We start from the raw sequence: 11671 nt of genomic DNA on the forward strand, positions 1-11671 counted from the left end.
ATGTATCATGATTCTTCGCCATGGAGGAGGTGAGAGACAATGTGAGAAGTGGGGGCATCCCATGCCCAGATGCAAAAACTCCAACTGGTCTTCCCCCCTAAGAAAATTCTAGATGTTCTAATCCTTGCTCCCCATATCTCCTACCCCTTCCCCCAATCCACTTATCCTACTGCCTTCATCACCAGCCATCTCCCCTTGCTCCCTGTGTTTGTGATGTATCAAAAAAAATATTCCTTCATGTCAGGGCTGGGCTCAGCCCTTCCTTCTCAGAGCAGGCCGCTCAGCTGTCGGTTAATTGCCAGCTCTAATCTTTCCACAGTGATGGTGATGATATCCTGCTCGTCAGTCCTTCTGGCTACTTAAAGTGTAAGTTCACCTTTACATAAAATCTGTAAGGTGAACTTACACTGGACCCCCCTCCCCATCGCACCCGATCCCGCTGTACCTGAGGCCGGCAATCTCCCGCACTGACACATTGTAAAGCCACTTTACCAGTCCGGGGATTTGAAATTTAGGACAGGCTACGCAGGTTCTGATTGGTCAGTGCCGACCAATCAGAATGCCTCCTATCCGTACCTTTACAAGGTACATTTAGGAGACTAAGCCCTGGGGGATTTCTGATCCCCGGACCGGTAAAGCGGCTTTACGATGTTACAGTGCGGGAGATCACCGGCCTCAGGTACTGCGGGACCGGATGAGATGGGGAGGGGGTCCAGTGTAAGTTCACCGTACAGATTTTAAGTAAAGGTGAACTTACCCTTTAAGCAGCTCAGTTCAGATCCTCTGCGTCTTTGCCTTGGTCAACATATCAAGAGACTCTCTGCTGAGTTCCTGTTTTAAGACTTGCTTGGCTTTTCATCCCTTCTGGTTCTGACCAATCAGAATGCCTCCTATCCGTACCTTTACAAGGTACATTTAGCAGACTAAGCCTTTGGGGATTTCTGATCCCCAGACCGGTAAAGCGGCTTTACGATGTTACAGTGCGGGAGATCACCGGCCTCAGGTACTGCGGGACCGGATGAGATGGGGAGGGGATCCAGTGTAAGTTCATGTAACGGAACGTCCCACACTCCACTTGAGTGCTTCCATCAGTATACCACTTCCTCCCAGTCTGGATACAGATATCCGATATTCCAACCGCTCATAAGCACAAAACAAGGCGACACTTGTTTCACTGCTAACATGGACTGACTTTTTATTTGAGATCTCACACAAATATATACAGCAGGATATGAAAAAAGGAAGACACACATAAAAGAGATAAGAAAGGCTGCGCACCCCGGAATTGAATTAAAGAAAAATAATTTTCCCCATGGGGCTTTAAAACAGCAATGCACATAATGAAAGGAAGTTCTTAATAGATGTATAAAAAGTTTTATCCAATATCATGGTTTGAAGTACAGTATAGAGAATCATCTGGTACAGTAACACACATCTTATTCCCCAGTGCAGTAACAAACACATATTAATACACATAATTAGGTTACATAATGTTACATAAATAGCAAGCCCCGACGCGTTTCGACCTGTATATGGTCTCTTCAGGGGGACAGTTGTATCTAAAAAAGAATTACATAAATTAAATTCAAATAGATAAATATATATATTATTGTGCATCACTTGGATTAAATCAAGATAATGAGTCTTTACCGCTAAATAGTGGAATGGGTGTTCTCTAGTCCAGGATATGTGCTGAGGGCCAATGGAAACACCGGAGGGCTCGGGGGGCCACCCTCACTCTCCCAGGAGAGCCAGCCTCAAGGGGCTTACAAGGAGCCACACTTAGCGCGCCCCCCGGGAGGGGGGGGGAAGGGGAGATGAGGGGGAGGAGCCCACACCTGCAACAGAAACCCAAGAATAGCCATGTATTAATTAGAGGAAGTTTGATAATTAACTTGGTAATGTACTGAGTGTTTCCAATTTGTCTATGTGGAGACTGGCGTTGGATAGGATTTTTACTATGTAAATATATTGAAATGTTAATTCCATTCCATAAATGTAATCGATAAGATTAAATGATCGTGTGATCCAACAATGCAGTGGTATGGTAGGTCTATTATACTATTGTAATGGATAGGTAAATAAGAAAGATAGAATGGGTGAAAAAGAGGGAAAAAGATGTGTGTGTGAAAAAAAAAAAAAAAACACAGCAACAGCGATAGCCTAAATGGAGAGGAGTGCATTGTGTGGTGGAGAATGGTGTGAATGAGGTGGTGCATGGTGTGGTAACATGACATGGTGCTTGCTGGGTGCCTACTGTGTGAAAACAAAAATGAAAAGTAAACTAAAAAAAGTCTAAAAATAAGTGAAAAGCCAATCAAAATGTGAAAGTGTGTATGTAGGATGGTGGAGAGTGCTGTGTGGAATGAAGGTGAAATAACAAAAAGTTTACCTTATCAGTTGTATAAATCGTGTAGGCTGGAGGTAATGTTGGACTTGTTGATAGATTCAATGTGATAAGCTTGGTGTTCATCTCCGGACGTTTGACGGAGTGCGCATGCCTGTAAGGGCCCGGCTTGCGCACAACGTCATGACGTCACGCGCATTGCGGCGGAGATGACGACAGTGGTCGGGGCCTGTAGGCCTTCCGGGACGCCGAGGGAGCCACACAGGGGCCGCTCCATCAGCGGTTCCAGCGCCAATCCCTCCGGGTTTTTTTTTTTTTTTCTTGGGGGCGGTGTGGGTGGGGGGGTTTGCACCTGCACATGATTATCCCATTTGCCTGAATTTGGATATAAAGGGAGACTGGAGGCCTGATAATCAGATCATGATCTCCTACAGGCCAGGATGAATGCTACTGCTGCCAGGTTCTTTCTACACTAGAGCCCTTATTTTTGCATGATCGCCACCAAGCTTATCACATTGAATCTATCAACAAGTCTAACATTACCTCCAGCCTACACGATTTATACAACTGATAAGGTAAACTTTTTGTTATTTCACCTTCATTCCACACAGCACTCTCCACCATCCTTTTTTTTTTTTTTTTTTTTTTTCCACATCAGTAAACAGTGTTTGGAGGGCTAAATCAGTTTGTTGTTCATTAACTGTCGCCTTCTCGTATTCACATCATAGTGGATTATACTTTTTCTCATTGCTTTTTATATCGCCCTAATGACCAACGGATTCTATTACGCCACTTTACCAGCAAGTCCTCTGTCCCTTCCATCTCGTAAGCCCCACTAACTAGGACTCGATAACCAAAGGGACCCGTAAGAAGAAAGAAAAAGGACAAAAACACCAACAAAAAAATACAAGAAGAGAGGTTTGTAAAAATGAACTTGTGGGCTCCCCGTGCCCATCTTCTACTGACCCAGCCTATATTGTGTACCAAATTACCTATGCCCTAATACCCCGATCCCCCCCCCCCCCCACCTACTCCCTATATGTTTATCCTATACCCTACTAAGCTATATATTTAACTAAAAATGTGCATATCCAGAAACACTTTATTATAGGATCCTTTGCCTGCAAGGATACCAGTTGCCTATATACCTATATTAAGCCCATCCCTCAGTCTATTCCGTGTCTATGCAGATCCCACTATTAATGACTCTTCACTTTCTCTATCCACATCTTCCACATGCTTTCAAATTCCTGAAGATTGCCCCTTTTTATGTACTCCATTCTTTCCCTACCCAAGGTTTCATTCATTGTAGAGATCCAGTCTTTCACGGTGGGGGGCTCCTTTACCTGCCATCTAAGTGCTATCAACTTTCTAGCCTGAAACAGGGCCCGCGTGACAGCTAAGGTAGTACTCAACCTTTCTCCCATCACTCTTCTATGCCCCAGAATACAAACCAAGGCCTCGTTTGCCACTGTCGTACCGAAAATATTTCCCAAATTCCCAGTCACCTCCTCCCAGTATCTAAACAGCTTGGGACACCTCCACACCATGTGAATGAGATCTCCCGTCCTTCGACACCTGGGGCAGTTGTCATTGGGCCTTCTCCCAAATTTAAAAAGTCTTTTAGGAGTATAATAGGCTCTGTTTAACAGCATTAAGTGTGAGAGTCTCTGTGAAGGGGTCACAGAAACCTGCGCTCCCAACTCCAAAATTCTCGCCCATTGTTCCTGGGTCATTCCTCCCACCTCCTCTTCCCATTTAGCCTTTACCCGAAGGAGTATTTCCCTGCTATTAACCGATTTGCTTAATTGGTCATAAATTCTTGAAATTACCCCTCTAGTGGGGGTTATTTGAATTATGCACTGAAATAGAGGCATCTCTTCCCATCTCGGGGTCTGGGCTTTAAATTGTGCTTTAAGGGCATGTTCCAACCGGACATATAGGAAGAAAGACCCCCGGGGAAGCTTAAACTCCCCAACCAGTTCTGAAAATTTCTTTAACCCAAAGTCGTTATATAATTGACTTAGCTTACTGAGGCCAAGCTTCTCCCACTCTCTAAATATGCCTATCTTAAGAACTTCCTGCAAATTATGGTTGTTCCAAATAGGAGAGTAGGCTGTTAAGGCTCCATACCCCATCTTTTTCTTAACTGTTTTCCAAAGTTTGGTTATCAATTTAATTGTTGGAAATTTATCATGGAACGCGTCCGCCTCTAGGGCTTCAATAATTGTATTATGTGTGGAGCTCAACAATAGTAACTTGCCATTAGGGGTGCCTCCTTTCGGTATCCCACAGCCCAATAATTGCTGCAACTGAGTTGAGTAAAAATAACTCTCGGGATGTGGGAGGGCAAAGCCCCCCTCCTGGGTAGGGAGCTGGAGCACTCCAAGACGGATCCTGGCTTGTTTCCCCTTCCAAATCAATTCCCTAAAGAGACTGTCAATTTTTTTAAACCACTTCTTACTTATCCAGACAGGGGAATTATGTAAGACGTATAGCAGTTGTGGCATCCATATCATTTTTATTAAGCTACATCTTCCTGCAACTGATAGAGGCAGGCGTCTCCAAATTCCTATTTTTTGTTTAAATTTTGTTAATAGAGGGACAAGGTTTTTACTGATATATAGAACAGGGTCCTTCGTCAGGACAATCCCTAGGTACTTCAGAGCTTCCACTGTTGCCACCTGAGGCATACCAGGTGCTATTGTCTCATTTAAGGGGTCTATCGGTAGAAACTCTGATTTCTCCCAGTTTATCTCTAAGCCAGAAAAACTGCCGAAGTCCTCCACTATCCTCATTGCTCCCGGTAGCGATTTCCTCGAGTCTCCCAAAAATAACAGAATGTCATCCGCATACAATGCGATTCTTTCCTCGCCTGTTTTTCTCTGGAAGCCGGTTATCGCTCGACTTCCCCTTATGGAAATGGCCAGGGGTTCCATCGCTAGTGCAAACAACAGAGGGGAGAGTGGGCACCCCTGCCTCGTCCCCCTCTCCAGCTCAAACCAGTCTGACAATTCGTTGTTAATTTTTAATCTTGCCTTGGGTCGAGTATATAGCATTCTAATCCACCCTATAAAGGCAGGGCCAAATCCAAAGATCTCCAGCACACGCCACATATAGCCCCACTCCACGCTATCAAAAGCCTTGGATACATCAAGGGTCATCAACGCTCTCGAACCCTCGTTCACCATTGGGGTCTGTACATTCAAAAACGCCCTTCTAATATTCAGGCTCGTGGATCTATTGGCTATGAAGCCCGCCTGGTCCTCATGGATCAGCTTATGGATAACTCCATTCAATCTTGCTGCCAGCACTTTGGCCAGAATTTTTACGTCCGTGCATAAAAGAGAAATTGGTCTATAGGCGGCCATATCCAAGGGATCTTTCCCTTCTTTCTGTAATACAATAATAGTTGCTTCTAGCATTGAGGCAGGTAATTGGCCCCCCTCAAGCGCCCCCCCCAAAACTTTCAGCAGTTCGGGGATCAACACTTCACCATAGTGTTTGTAGGTCTCAATTGGAAGACCATCTAGTCCGGGCGACTTATGGGTTGCCATGCCTGCTACTGCTTGGTATAATTCTGCTATAGATATTGGGGCATCTAATATATCTCTTTCTTCTTGTGATATGGTGGGGATGTCTAACCCCCTTAGGAAGTCCTCCATCTTGGCCTCCTTACCCCTCTTCTGGGAGGAATACAGTTTTTTATAGTAATCCCTGAAGGCTTGTACTATTTTTAAGGTGCTTGATACTACCTCACCGCTCTGGGATCTAATCGCGAGGACCGTGGATGGAGCTGCATTGGATTTTGCTAGCATAGCCAGTGTCCTTCCCATTCTCTCGCCCTCCACCATAGATTCCTGTCTTTGGAGTAACCGCCTGGTTTCTGCTTTCTGTAAAACCACTGATTTATATGCTTGTTGTTTCTCTTGCCACATACTTTCCGTCTCCGGGTTTGGGTTGCAAGTATAGTTGTTTTCTGCTTCAAGAGCGTCTCTCAACAGGCTCTCCTCCTCCCTTCTAGCCTCTTTGTTGAATGTAGCTATCTGCTGTATCAGGACCCCCCTAAGAAAAGCCTTAAGGGCGTCCCATAGCATAGAAGGGGACACCGTTCCCTGATTGATCTCAACAAACTCCCTTAAGGAGGAAAGTATCCCAACCGTCTTTTTAATAATTTCAAACCAGTACGGGCTTATACTCCAGTACTTCCGGGGCCTAGGCTCCCCAAGATTTAAAATGACTACCATAGGTGAGTGGTCTGAGATGCCTCTTGGCCAGTATGTTATTTTTTCTACCAACTGGAGAGCCCTATCATTTCCTAGGGCTAGGTCTATCCTTGAAAGCACGGAGTAAGATGCAGAACAGCAAGTATATTGCAGCACGCCTGGGTTCCGTGCCCTCCACAAATCCATTAATCCCACTTCTTCCAGAAAAAAGCTTAACCGACTCTTTACTGAGTCCTCTGAGCTTTTTCGTAGTGGGAATCTATCCAGCCTTTTATCTAGAACCTCGTTGAAGTCCCCCATTGCTACAATCGGCACCTCTTTTTTATCTAGCAAAAATTCATACAGTTTAAGCAAGACATCCAGATTAAAGGGCGGAGGAATATATATATTTGCCACCACATACCTGGCGTTTTCAATAAAACATAATAAAAAGATGTATCTACCCAACTCGTCTATCCTGACCTGGCTGCAGGAAAACTTCACCCCAGACTTTACCAAAACACTCACTCCCCTACTGTAGGAGGAGTGAACCGCATGAAATTGGGTTTGAAATTTTTTCATCTGTAGGTGATGGATAGTTTCCTTGGTTAGGTGGGTTTCCTGCAGACAGACCAGATCAGCCCCGCACCTCTCCATCATAGAGAACACTGCTAATCTTTTAAGTGGTGTACCTAGGCCCCTGACATTCCAGGATCCTATTTTCAGAGTCTTAGCTAACATCTAAAGACTGAGGAATATTCTTTACCCCAACATATACAAACGTATATAACAGAAAGATATAAGAGAAATTTAATATATATAACCCTAACCCAAAACTAATTTTTCTCCTCCTAGTGACTGTTATAACAATTCCGTGTGTGTGCATACTTGGCCACTAGACCACGTATTCATTTTGGCTATATTAGCCTTACTTTGGGCATAAATTTGCCATAGACAGTGCTTGCATGTGCGTGTAGAACAACCAAAAACCTATTTACTATAAAAAGTGCCTGTATGTGCAAAAATAATCTTAAGGAAGGTCTGGATACCTCCGTTATAATTTCTAGTGGTATAAGTGTTCGTAAGGAATGGTTTACCCATCCTGTTTCCCCTCCCTCCCATCTTCCCACCCCTTCCCTTCCCTCCCCACCTAATCTCCCCTACCCTCCCACCCCATCCCCCTCCCCCCCCCCCCACCCGTACCCACCTATCTAGGTGTACCCCCTGGGGGTTTACCATGACCGTTGCCTCTTACACTAACACCAACCTTTTACACCAATCTTACACTCACAGCCCCACACCACCCTACCCACAAATAACTGTGTGCACCCATCCCCTCCCGTCCCCTTATAACAAAAAGCATTAACAGATGGCAGAAAGGGGTGGAAAAAAAAAAAAAGCAAGAACAAGAAAAAGAACAAAAACAAAAATACAGCCCCTGTACCTCCCAATGCCTTATCGTGCCATCCTATTGATATCCCGGCCTATTATATCTTCCCCCATTCTCTACGTAAAATTCGTGATTTTTTCCCTATTATCTTCCAGCCACTTCTCAACTTCAGAAGGGGAGTTAAAAAACAGAGTCTCCCCCAGAGCCGCAACCCGCAACCTTGCCGGATATAAAAGAGCATAGGGCAACTTAAATTTTTGTAGATTGCGTTTTGCCTGGGTAAACTCTGCCCTACGCCTCTGCAAATCCGGAGAGAAGTCGGAATAAAACGATATTTTTGCTCCTTTAAAAAAAACCTCCCCTGCTTCCCTGATCTTCCGTAGTAAGATTACTTTATCCTGGTAGTTAAGAAATCTCAGGAGGAGGGGTCTCGGGTGGCCCCCCTCCGATGGTGCCCTGAAAGGGATCCTATGAGCTCTTATGATGGAAAACGAAGCCGAGAATGATTCTTTCCCGATTAGCTCCCCCAGCCATTTTTCTAGGAATGCAATTGGGTTGGCGCCCTCACTCCTTTCGGGTAAACCTATCAGCCTCACATTATCTCTTCTACTCCTGTTCTCCATCTCATCTAACTTAGAGGCTTGTTTAGATAGCTGTTCCTTCAGCCATTTTATTTCTCTGGTTATTGGGAGCACATTATCTTCTAGCCCACTGACTCTTTCTTCCAGGGCCGTTGTTCTCTCCGCCGTTTTCTGCAGATCTTGTCTAACCAATAACAGATCTGCTTTAACACCTTTCATTTGTTCACAAAGATCTTTAAGCGAGCCGCTACATACCCCTACAGCCATGAATACATCCGTTATAGTTGGTTCTCTGTTCAAGGGTAAATTCGGGTCATTTATTAGCTCCGAGTTTACGTTTGTGTTTTGATCACTTAGCCCTGGGCCTTTATTACATAAAGATTTGGAAGGCTGGGTAGCCGGCACAGCCCCTAAGGGCTGTAATTGAGGCTGGCCCTGGCTTTTCCTATCCGATGCCCCCCCTTGTTGACCCTTCTGCTGCGACCCCTTTTTTGGAGGGGTCAGAGAAGAGGCATGGGCATATTGCTCCAGTTTTGCTGCTGCTGATACTGCTGCCGCATGCTGCGGGTTTTTCTCTTTAGAGGAACGTAGATTCTGCATCATTTACGCTTATAGATATAAATATACTCTAACAGCAACAAATTAGAGACTGACAGTTACCAACGTCCTCCACAAATCCAAAAAGGAACTAAGGAGAGAGGGGGAGGAAAGGGAAGCCGCTGCTCCCATCAGCGCTCAACTACCCGCTGTACAGAGCATATACCATAAAGTGTATAAAGCGGGGTAAGTCTCTCCACTCTACACTCTTATACACCCCCGTAAAAAAAAAAAAGAGAGCTCACACAGAAGGAAGCTACAATACCTTAAATGGCAGGTGTGGGGCAACTCCCTACACACATAAACTCCACAGCTACAACTTAAATTGGTGCAGCCCCCCACCTACACCGTAGTTTTATACAATTGGTTAAATGCCGCTAAGGCAGTCGCCATTAAAAATACGGTTAGTGGGGTATATATACCGAGTATCCCAACCCCTACCTAAACCTCTCTCTTTGCATCTGTTGAAAATCCCAGGGGTCCCAGGGCTTTAGCTAGTCAGCAGCACACAAACAAAAAAAAAAAAAAAAAAAAAGGTTGGAGAATATACTTTGCTTCCTATATTAGCACACTCTGTCTGCTCCCAGACTTAATATTACCCAAGCAGCAGGCAGGTCAACGCACTGACTCACATAAATAACTCTGTTACTACACAGATGTCATATTACCAGGATTTACTTCTAGTCTGTGGATTGTCTAACAAAAAAAAAACAGCATCTGGATACTATATTAGTGACTCCATACTGTACCAGCTCTGGCCGACTTCTATTCCATGACTAGTGTAGAGATGGGAAAGTGAAAGTAAAAAGCTGCTTGTCTCACAGCAGCGTGCAGGGGATGACATCTCACCCAGAGGATTCCTCAGCACACCTTTAGCAGAGAGAGAGGAGGGGCAGCGAGGCACCGAGTGACAAGGGAGCCAGAGCCATCCAGTATGCCGTTCATACGGCCAGGGGAGAGAGAGATGAGAACGGAGGGGGGACGGAGCACACAGCGTCCATGCTCTCACTCACTCCATGCTGCCTCTCAGCACACACCCGCCCATCCGGTCACGCCCCCAACCACTCTCCACCATCCTACATACACACTTTCACATTTTGATTGGCTTTTCACTTATTTTTAGACTTTTTTTAGTTTACTTTTCATTTTTGTTTTCACACAGTAGGCACCCAGCAAGCACCATGTCATGTTACCACACCATGCACCACCTCATTCACACCATTCTCCACCACACAATGCACTCCTCTCCATTTAGGCTATCGCTGTTGCTGTGTTTTTTTTTTTTTTTTTTTTCACACACACATCTTTTTCCCTCTTTTTCACCCATTCTATCTTTCTTATTTACTTATCCATTACAATAGTATAATAGACCTACCATACCACTGCATTGTTGGATCACACGATCATTTAATCTTATCGATTACATTTATGGAATGGAATTAACATTTCAATATATTTACATAGTAAAAATCCTATCCAACGCCAGTCTCCACATAGACAAATTGGAAACACTCAGTACATTACCAAGTTAATTATCAAACTTCCTCTAATTAATACATGGCTATTCTTGGGTTTCTGTTGCAGGTGTGGGCTCCTCCCCCTCATCTCCCCTTCCCCCCCCCCTCCCGGGGGGCGCGCTAAGTGTGGCTCCTTGTAAGCCCCTTGAGGCTGGCTCTCCTGGGAGAGTGAGGGTGGCCCCCCGAGCCCTCCGGTGTTTCCATTGGCCCTCAGCACATATCCTGGACTAGAGAACACCCATTCCACCATTTAGCGGTAAAGACTCATTATCTTGGTTTAATCCAAGTGATGCACAATAATATATATATTTATCTATTTGAATTTAATTTATGTAATTCTTTTTTAGATACAACTGTCCCCCTGAAGAGACCATATACAGGTCGAAACGCGTCGGGGCTTGCTATTTATGTAACATTATGTAACCTAATTATGTGTATTAATATGTGTTTGTTACTGCACTGGGGAATAAGATGTGTGTTACTGTACCAGATGATTCTCTATACTGTACTTCAAACCATGATATTGGATAAAACTTTTTATACATCTATTAAGAACTTCCTTTCATTATGTGCATTGCTGTTTTAAAGCCCCATGGGGAAATTTTTTTTTTTTTTTTTCTATATACAGCAGGATAACTAAAACCTAACCTAATTAACATGAGCTAATTATCTAATCCTTTATCCAGCCTAGGTGACTAAGAGACATGACCTTTTAGAACAGAGTCACCGAGCTTCACACAGTACCTTATACATTATCATAAGTACAACCACAGGACATTTTCTCACAATAGCAGGAGCTAATTACAATTAACAATACAAACAGTGATCTCCCCCCCTCCTCAGCCTAGTCATCAACAAACTATAGTAGGAGTAGACTGTTCGTCTCCTAGCCATTGACTATTCATTACCATAAACATCAACACAGGGTTAATTAGAACAAACAACAATGTGTGGAATACCCTTAGAACCTGTGGTGAGCCAGGCTAGACTCATTTACATTAAGCATGTTATAGCAGACATCAGACAGGTGAGTG

At 44.3% G+C, this 11671-nt stretch overlaps 1 long non-coding RNA gene across 1 annotated transcript; it reads right to left on the reverse strand.

Moving 5' to 3' along the window:
- Positions 1 to 1181: 1181 nt before the first annotated feature.
- LOC141144490 (uncharacterized) lies at positions 1182 to 11377 on the reverse strand. The gene is made up of 3 exons (XR_012244411.1): positions 9870 to 11377; positions 1651 to 1838; positions 1182 to 1559 (listed from the first exon to the last, which is right to left on the reverse strand). It is a non-coding gene; the product is annotated as an uncharacterized lncRNA (long non-coding RNA).
- Between the last annotated feature and the right edge of the window lie 294 nt (positions 11378 to 11671).

Source organism: Aquarana catesbeiana, linkage group LG05, assembly GCF_042186555.1.
Source record: "Aquarana catesbeiana isolate 2022-GZ linkage group LG05, ASM4218655v1, whole genome shotgun sequence".
Classification (NCBI taxonomy): domain Eukaryota; kingdom Metazoa; phylum Chordata; class Amphibia; order Anura; family Ranidae; genus Aquarana; species Aquarana catesbeiana.